Genomic DNA, 10,600 nt, shown 5'->3' on the forward strand with positions numbered 1-10,600 from the left:
AAGTTGAATTTGTCAAGTTCGCCATTGATTTTTGTTTCTGCATCTTGTAGTCAACTACCTTTTTGTACTCTCTTATTTGTTAAGTTTTACTAGGTTATTCTGGGTTTTATTTGCAGACAAGCATATTCTCTGCAAATAATCACAATAGTATTCTTCTTTTCTAATGCTTATAATGTTTTTTCCCTTGTCTTATTAGACTGACTTCTAGTAGTTTGAATGGAAGGGATGAGAGCAAACAGTCCTATCTCATTCTTGCTTTAAAAGGGGGCATCAATTTCTTTTTAATGGTCATTATGGGACTCCCACTCACTCTTAGAAATTCTGTTATCTACCTAAGGGGTCTGCCGCACCCAGAATTTGTCCCTCTCCCCTTGGCAGTACTTCCCCTGCTGCTAAGGAACTCCATCCATGAGAATTTCCTGGGGATTCCAGAAGGGCAGTGCAAGGTAGCTGTTGACATTGCAGTTTCCGCAGCACAGCCCAGGATGAGCTTTTGCTTCCAGAGCTTCTCTCCACCTGCATTTTTTGCAGGCACACCTCTTCATCCTCTACATTTTCAGTGAGTGTCTGTTGAGTCAAGTAGAAAGGCATCTCTGTCTCTCTTTACCCCACCTCCCTCTTTCCTTCTCACTCTCCATTCTCCTCTTGTCAAAGACAAACGATATAGTTGAAACCCACAAGGAGGCAGCATTTTTTTTTATGCTCCATAATTTCCAAGACCACCTCTTCTCAGTGAATTAGACTTCACAGTTTTATGTGGATGATCCCTGGCTCCTTTTTTTGGGTCCCAATCTGCTGCTTCAGACTGTGTACATGGGTCCACTGAGAGTAAGACATAGCACTACCTCTTAGTAATTGTTCCCTCAGCTCTGGAAAAACCAACTTTGAAAACCACTGAAATGGCCACAAAGAGGCTCAAAGTCTTAGCCAAGGGCTACCCTTCTTTCCACTCTGGGATGGGGACAGAGTATGGTTTTCTTCTTGTAATGCAATAGAGCAGATGAGGGATATCTTTCAAGTTCAACTTTTTTTTTTTAATGGGGAAAAAACCTGCTTTCCTAGACATGTGATTTCCGGTAAGTGTGGACTGTTGTTTGGCTAAATGTATGTGTTTTCATCGCAGACATTTCTTTTCAAGGGCTTTCAATTTGTGGCAGACATGTAGGAAGGAGGGGCTTTAGGGATGCTGCAAAAAGTGGCAATTTGATCAACTCAAACTTTGGGCTCTAATTTTATTCAACTAACACTTCAGGTTATGTCTTGTGACAAACAAAAATATGAACTTGAAAGGTTACAGTCAGTTCTCTTTATTCACAGTAGTTATGTTCCATAAAGTTACCACAAACGATGAATATTGAACTATTGCTCTAAGGGAATTATAAGGTTACGTTCCTGCAAGCCTCTGGTCACAATACTTTTGTCAACCAATCAATACATACCCTTGTTTTACATGTGTTTCTGTTCAAAGACATTTTGTTTAAGATATATTGTTAAACATATATATATTCACATATATATATTCATATATAATATATATATATATTCACAAACACTCATGGCCCACAGTACTGCAATTCATGCCTCAACAAAGCTTATCTCATACATATATTTTCTCTTTCATCTTGTGCTTAGATCACTGAAAGTCCTTCAGCTGTCATTTGAAAAGCAAAACTGATACCCAAAGCATAAGAAGGCAAAAACCATGGCACTACATAGAACATGAAAAAGATACTTGTTTACACTATGAGAGCTGAAACAAGGGAGGAGGGTGTCAGTTTCTTTGATCTCTGCTGGGAACATGAGCATTGGGTGACTCACATTTTCCCCTGCTCTGTGCATGCCTATGAATGACCACGAACGTGCCATGAATATTGATTTTGGGGTTACAAATATATTTTAGCATGCAGCAGAATTCACAAATGTACTCTCTGAGAATAATGAGCACTGACTGTACGTAGAAAAGAGTCTGTTCATCTATTTCTTAAAAATAAGTTTGTTTCTTAAAAACAAACATTGTTTGAACAACTCTTGGATGAAGTTAGATGCTTTGTGATTCTAATAGCTATTCACAGGGGAGCCTTGAGAACAACTCATACTTCAATTCGTCCAATGATCTCATTCCTACCTCAAGGACTTCTAGGCTGGGCAAGGGGGGGAGGTTTAACCATCTTTAAATGATGGAGTAAAATGACACTGGTATGTGGAGGTTTAAACATGCCTCCACATATCAAATGTGTCTCATAGAACCTGGCAACAGAGAAGGTGGCAATATAGGTGCTTTCTTATTTCCTATCCTCTCCCCTAATTTGATCACCTCATCTTTTTTCTTTTAAAAGAGATGAGGATAGTAGGTAATGGGGAGGGTGTGAGTGAACTGTCCAGCTTAGAAATTTCTAAATTTCCAAAGAAGAGTCATCCTGGACTTATCGCATAGGAGCAGATGCTGTGAAGTTCTACAGATGCAAGTACTTGGCTTCTGACATGTTTTATGACATTTTTATAGCCTGAAAGTTCTGACAAGTGTGTCCAGTGGGAGGGAATTCAAATAGTTCTGCTTTGACTTCAGTCTCATATAGGCCTTTGATCTCTTTCTGTGACAAACAGTTCCACCCTGTTGACCTACAAATCAAAGACAGAGATGGAGCCATCACTTGTTGAATAGCTGAGCGCATCAGTGCTGTTACTTGGGGTGGAGTTTGCTGTCTGACTGCCTGGGCTCTGCTTGATCCTCCTGCTTTTATTGCTTTCTCTAAACTTGACCCCTAGCCTGCGCTGAGTGGCAGTATTACCTGTCTCTTTCTGGACCACCTGTTATGTGCCTTCCAAATTAGCCTCAACTTACAGCTGTCCTCACTAATACACAGGAGAGTAAATACCCAGCCGGACTCAAGCAGTTTGGGAGTACCAAATTGCTACTGATTATTCAACCTTAAAAATGGCGATGGAGTTGGTAACTGGGTGAATTAGTTTTCTATTATTGCTATAACAAATCAACACAAATTTAGTAGCTTAAAACAATACAAGTATATTCTCTCATAGTTCTGGAGGTCAGAAGTCCAAAAAGAGTTTGTGAGGCTAAAATCAAGGTGTCGATGGGATGCATTCCTTCTGGAGACTCTAGGGGCGAGTTTGTTTTGTTACCTTTTTCAGCTTTTAGAAGGTATCTGCATTCTTTGGCTTGTGACTCCTTCCTCCATCATCAAAGCACATTGTTCCAGTCTCTGCTTTTGTTGTCGTACATCCTTTTTTTCTGACTTTGTCCTTGTTTTTCTCTTATAAGGACGCTTATGATTACTTTGGGCTCCCCCTAGACAATACAAACTTATCTCTTAGTCTCAAGATGCTTAATTTAATCACACAAAGTTCCTTTCCCCATAAGATTACATATTGACAAGCCTTAGGAATTAGGATGTGGACATATTTAGGGGGTCATTACTGAGCCTACCATATTGGAGAACACAAGACTCAGTCAGAAGTACTTCGCTGGGTTTGTAAACCCAAAGTTAAGAGATCAATTCAGTTCAGTCTCTCAGTCGTGTCTGACTCTTTGCGACCCTAAGAACTGCAGCATGCCAGGCCTCCCTTTCCAACACCAACTCCCGGAGCCTACCCAAACTCATGTCCATTGAGTTGGTGATGTCATCCAACCATCTCATTCTCTGTCATCCCCTTCTTCTCCTGCCCTCAATCTTTCCCAGCATCAGGGTATTTTCCAATAAGTCAGCTCTTTGCATCAGTTGGCCAAAGTATTAGAGTTTCAGCTTCAACATCTGTCCTTCCAATGAACACCAGGGACTGATCTCCTCTAGGATGGACTGGTTGGATCTCCTTGCAGTCCATGGGACTCTCAAGAGTCTTCTCCAACACCACAGTTCATAAGCATCGATTCTTCGGTGCTCAGCTTTCTTCACAGTCCAACTCTCACATCCATACACGACTACTGGAAAAACCATAGCCTTGACTAGATGGACTTTGTTGGCAAAGTAATGTCTCTGCTTTTGAATATGCTAATCTTGGTTGGTCATAACTTTCCTTCCAAGGAGTAAGTGTCTTTTAATTTCAGGCCACAGTCACCATCTGCAGTGATTTTGGAGCCCCCCAAAATAAAGTCAGCCACTGTTTCCCCATCTATTTCCCATGAAATGATGGGACTGGATGCCATGATCTTTGTTTTCTGAATGTTGAGCTTTAAGGCAACTTTTCCACTCTCCTTCACTTTCATCAAGAGGCTCTTTAGTTCTTCGCTTTCTGCCATAAGGGTGATGTCATCTGCATATCTGAGGTTATTGTTATTTCTCCTGGCAATCTTGATTTCAGCTTGTGCTTCTTCCAGCCCAGTGTTTCTCATGATGTACTCTGCATAGAAGTTAAACAAGCAGGGTGACAATAAACAGCCTTGACGTACTCCTTTTCCTATTTGGAACCAGTCTGTTGTTCCATGTCCAGTTCTAACTGTTGCTTCCTGACCTGCATACAGGTTTCTCAAGAGGCAGGTCAGGTGGTCTGGGATTCCAATCTCTTTCAGAATTTTCCACAGTTTACTGTGATCCACACCGTCAAAGGCTTTGGCAAAGTCAATAAAGCAGAAATAGATGTTTTTCTGGAACTCTCTTGCTTTTTCCATGATCCAGTGGATGTTGGGAATTTGATCTCTGGTTCCTCTGTCTTTTCTAAAACCAGCTTGAACATCTATAGGTTCATGGTTCTCGTATTGCTGAAGCCTGTCTTTGAGAATTTTGAGTATTATTTTACTTGCGTGTGAGATGAATGCAATTGTGCAGTAGTTTGAGCATTCGTTGAAATTTCCTTTCTTTGGGTAAGAGATAGTTTAGCTAAAATCTTGCTTGGAGCAAAGGAGTCAGGTTCAGCTGGAGTAATGTGAGAACCAGAAACATCAGAACTGTGTATTTCTATAAGACGGTAGGTGTTGCAAGAGGACAGCAGAGGGCAGACACACTGAAATCATAAGCACAGAAAACTAGTCAATCTAATCACACTAGGATCACAGCCTTGTCTAACTCAAGGAAACCAAGCCATGCCCTGTGGGCCCACCCAAGATGGGCGGGTCATGGTAGAGATGTCTGACAGAATGTGGTCCACTGGAGAAGGGAATGGCAAACCACTTCAGTATTCTTGCCTTGAAATCTCATGAACAGTATGAAAAGGCAAAATGATAGGATACTGAAAGAGGAACTCCCCAGGACAGTAGGTGCCCAATATGCTACTGGAGATCAGTGGAAAAATAACTCCAGAGAGAGTGAAGGGATGGAGCCAAAGCAAAAACAATACCCAGTTGTGGATGTGACTGGTGATAGAAGCAAGGTCTGATGCTGTAAAGAGCAATATTGCATAGGAACCTGGAATGTCAGGTCCATGAATCAAGGCAAGTTGAAGTGGTCAAACAAGAGATGGCAAGAGTGAACGTCGGCATTCTAGGAATCAGCGAACTAAAATGGACTGGAATGGGTAAATTTAACTGAGATGACCATTAAATCTACTACTGCAGGCAGGAATCCCTCAGAAGAAATGGAGTAGCCATCATGGTCAACAAAAGAGTCCAAAATGCAGTACTTGGATGGAATCTCAAAAACAACAGAATGATCTCTGTTCGTCTCCAAGGCAAACCATTCAATATCACGTAATCCAAGTCTATGCCCCAACCAGTAACGCTGAAGAAGCTGAAGTTGAATGAGAATGCAGAGTTCCAAAGAATAGCAAGAAGAGATAAGAAAGCCTTCCTCAGCGATCAATGCAAAGAAATAGAGGAAAACAACAGAATGGGAAAGACTGGAGATCTCTTCAAGAAAATTAGAGAAACCAAGGGAACATTTCATGCAAAGATGGGCTTGATAAAGGACAGAAATGGTATGGACCTAACAGAAGCAGAAGATATTAAGAAGAGGTGGCAAGAATACACAGAAGGACTGCACAAAAAAGATCTTCACGACCAAGATAATCACAATTGTATGATCACTCACCTAGAGCCAGACATCCTAGAATGTGAAGTCAAGTGGGCCTTAGAAATCATCACTACGAACAAAGCTAGTGGAGGTGATGGAATTCCAGTTGAGCTATTTCAAATCCTGAAAGATGATGCTGTGAAAGTGCTGCACTCAATATGCCAGCAAATTTGGAAAACTCTGCAGTGGCCACAGGACTGGAAAATGGCAGTTTTCATTCCAATCCCAAAGAAAGACAATGCTAAAGAATGCTCAAACTACCACACAATTGCAATCATCTCACATGCTAGTAAAGTAATGCTCAAAATTCTCCAAGCCAGGCTTCAGCAATACCTGAACCATGAAATTCCAGATGTTCAAGCTGTATTTAGAAAAGGCAGAGGAACCAGAGATCAAATTGCCAACATCTGCTGGATCATCAAAAAAGCAATAGAATTCCAGAAAAACATCTGTTTCTGCTTTATTGACTATGCCAAAGCCTTTGACTGTGTGGATCACAATAAACTGTGGAAAATTCTGAAAGAGATGGGAATCCCAGACGACCTGACCTGCCTCTTGAGAAACCTGTATGCAGGTCAGGAAGCAACAGTTAGAACTGGACATGGAACAACAGACTGGTTCCAAATAGGAAAAGGAGTACATCAAGGCTGTCTATTGTCACCCTGTTTGTTTAACTTCTATGCAGAGTACATCATGAGAAATGCTGGGCTGGAGGAAGCACGAACTGGAATCAAGATTGCCGGAAGAAATATCAATAACCTCAGATATGCAGATGACGCCATCCTTATGGCAGAAAGTGAAGAGGAACTCAAAAGCCTCTTGATGAAAGTGAAAGTGGAGAGTGAAAAAGTTGCCTTAAAGCTCAACATTCAGAAAATGAAGATCACGGCATCCGGTCCCATCACTTCATGGGAAATAGATGGGGAAACAGTGGAAACAGTGTCAGACTTTATTTTGGGGGGCCCCAAAATCACTGCAGATGGTGACTGCAGCCATGAAATTAAAAGACACTTACTCCTTGGAAGGAAAGTTATGACCAACCTAGATAGCATATTCAAAAGCAGAGACATCACTTTGCCAACAAAGGTCTATCTAGTCAAGGCTACGGTTTTTCCAGTAGTCATGTATGGATGTGAGAGTTGGACTGTGAAGAAAGCTGAGTGCCAAAGAATTGATGCTTATGAACTGTGGTGTTGGAGAAGACCCTTGAGAGTCCCATGGACTGCAAGGAGATCCAACCAGTCCATTCTGAAGGAAATCAGCCCTGGGATTTTTTGGAAGAAATGATACTAAAGCTGAAACTCCAGTACTTTGGCCACCTCATGTGAAGAGTTTACTCATTGGAAAAGACTCTGATGCTGGGAGGGATTGAGGGCAGGAGGAGAAGGGGACGACAGAGGATGAGATGGCTAGATGGCATCACTGACTTGATGGACGTGAGTCTGAGTGAACTCCGGGAGTTGCTGATGGACAGGGAGGCCTGGCGTTCTGCTATTTATGGGGTTGCAAAGAGTTGGACACGACTGAGCGACTGAACTGAACTGAACTGAAGAGGTGGGTCATAGAGGATCTTGCTTTGATTTATGTCATCTAGTGTTCTGCCTATGTTTTCCTCTAAGAGTTTTGTAATTTCTGGACTTACATTTAGGTCTTTAATCTATTTTGATTTGATCTTTGTGTGTGGTTTTAGGAAGTGTTCTAATTTCATTCTTTTACATGTAGCTGCCCAATTTTCCCAGCACCATTTATTGAAGAGGCTGTGTTTGCCCCATTGTATATTCTTGTCTCCTTTGTTAAAATAAGGTACCCATAGGTCCATAGGTTTATTTCTGGGCTTTATATCTTTTTCCATTGTTTTTGTGCCAGTACTATATTGTCTTGATGACTGTAGCTTTGTAGTATAACCTGAAGTCAGGAAGGTTGATTCCTCCAGCTGCATTCTTTCTCATGACTGCTTGGCTATTTGGGATCTTTTGTGTTTCCATATGAATTGTGAAATTTTTTGTTCTAGTTTTGTGAAAAATGCCTTTGGTAATTTGATAGGGATCACATTGAATCTGGAGATTTTGTTTGTAGTATAGATTTTCACAATATTGATTATTCCTACCAGGAACATGGGCTATCTCTCCTTCTGTTTATGTTGCCTTTTATTTCTTTCATTAGAGTCTTATAATTTTCTGTGTACAGTTCTTTTGTCTCTTTAGCTGAATTTATTCCTAGATATTTTATTCTTTTTGTTGCAATGGTGAATGGGATTGATTCCTTAATTTCTCTTTCTCATTTTTCATTGTTAGTATATAGAAATGCAAGTGATTTCTGTATATTGATTTTGTATCCTGCAACTTTGCTAAGTTCACTGATCAGCTCTAGTTATTTTCTGATACTATCTTTAGGGTTTTCTATGTACAGTAACATGTCATCTGCAAACAGTGAAAGATTTACATCTTTTCCGATCTGGATTCCTTTTATTTCTTTTTCTTCTCTGATTGTTGTCACTAGGACTTCCAAAACTATGTTTAATAATAGTGGTGAAAGTGGACACCCTTGTCTTGTTCCTGATCGTAGGGGGAATGCTTTCAGTTTTCACCATTGAGAATAATGTTTTCTGTAGGCTTATTATATATGGCCTTTACTATGTTGAGGTAGATTCCTTCTATGTCCATTTTTTGAAGAGTTTTAATCATAAAGTGGTGCTGAATTTTGTCAAAGGCTTTTTCTGCATCTATTGAGATTATCATGTGTTTCTTTCTTTCAATTTGTTAATATAATGTATCACATTGATCGATTTGCATATATTGAAGAATCCTTGCACCCCTGGAATGAACCCTTATTGATCATGGTGTATGAGCTTTTTAATGTGTTGTTGAATTCTGTTTGCTAACATTTTGTTGAAGATATTTGCATCTATGTTCATCAGTGATATTTGTCTGTAGTTTTCTTTTTTTGAGTTGTCTTTGTCTGGTTTTGGTATCAGGTGATGGTAATCTCATAGAATGAGTTTGGAAGTGTTCCTTCTTCTGCAATGTTTTGAAAGCGTTTTAGAACGATAGGCATTAGCTCTTCTCTAAATGTTCGATAGAATTCTCCTGTGAAGCAGTCTGGCCCTGGGCTTTTGTTTTTTGGGAGATGTTTGATTACAGCTTCAATTTCAGTGCTTGTGATTGGGTTATTCATAATTTCTATTTCTTCCTGGTTCAGTCTTGGAAGATTGACCTTTTCTAAGCATCTGTCCATTTCTTCCAGGTTATCTATTTTATTGCCATATAGTTGTCCATCACTGTCTCTTATAACCGTCTGTATTTCTGCATTGTCAGTTGTAACCTCAACTTCTTCATTTCTAATTTTGTTGATTTGATTCTTCTCTCTTTTCTTGATGAGTTGGGGTAAGGGTTTGTCAATTTTGTTTATCTTCTCAAAGAACCAGCTTTTAGTATTTTTAATCTTTATACTTGTTTCTTTCTTTTTTTTCATTTATTTCTGCTTGAATTTTATGATTTATTTCCTTCTACTAATTTTGGGGTTTCTTTCTTCTCCTTTTTCCAGTTGTTTTAGGTATAAAGTTAGGCTGTCCATTTGCTGTTTTTCTTGTTTCTTGAGGTAGGATTATATTGCTATAAACTTCCCTCTTAGAACTGCTTTTGCTGCATCCCATAGGTTTTGAGGTATGTTTTCATTGTCACTTGTTTCTAGAAATTTTTTGATTTCCTGTTTGATTTCTTCAGTAACCTGTTGGTTATTTAGAAATGTATTGTTTAAGCTCCATGTGTTTATGTCAAATCTGTTGTTTACAGCTTTTGTTCTTGTAATTGATATCTAGTCTTATTGTGTTGCGGTCTGAGAAAATGCTTGATATGATTTCAATTTTCTTAAATTTACTGAAGCTTGATTTGTGACCCAAGATGAGGTAAATCCTGGATAATGTTCCCTGTGCCCTTGAGAAGTAAGTGTTTTCTTCTGTATTTGGATGGTATGCCATGGAGATATCATTGAGATCCATCTCATCTAATGTATCATTTAAGACTTGTGTTTCCTTATTGATTTTCTGTTTTGATGATCTGTCCATTGGTGTGAGTGGGGTGTTAAAGTCTCCTACTATTATTGTGTTCCTGTCAATTTCTCTTTTTATGTCTGTTAGTGTTTGTCTTATGTATCCTATGTTGGGTGCATAGATATTTACAATTGTTATGTCTTTCTCTTGGATTGGTCCCTTGATCATTAGGTGGTGTCCTTCCTTATCACTTGTAATCTTCTTTACTTTAAGGTCTATTTTGCCTGATATGAGGATTGCTACTCCAGCTTTCTTTTGGTTTCCATTTGCATGGAATGTATTTTTCCATCCTCTCACTTTCAGTCTTGAGGTCTGAAGGGGGTTTCTTGTAGATAGCATATATATGGGTCTTTTTTTGTATCCATTCAGCCAGTCTGTGTCTTTTGGTTGGAGCATTTAATCTATTTACGTATAGTAATAATCAATATATATGTTCCTATTGCCATTTTCTTTATTGTTTGGGGTTTGATTGTATAGGTCTTTTTCTTCTCTTATATTTCCTGACTATATAAGGCCCTTTAACATTTGTTGTAAAGCTGGTTTGGTGGTACTGAATTCTCTTAACTTTTGCTTGTCTGAAAAGGTTTTTATT

This window comes from Capra hircus, chromosome 13, assembly GCF_001704415.2.
Source record: "Capra hircus breed San Clemente chromosome 13, ASM170441v1, whole genome shotgun sequence".
NCBI classification, from domain to species: domain Eukaryota; kingdom Metazoa; phylum Chordata; class Mammalia; order Artiodactyla; family Bovidae; genus Capra; species Capra hircus.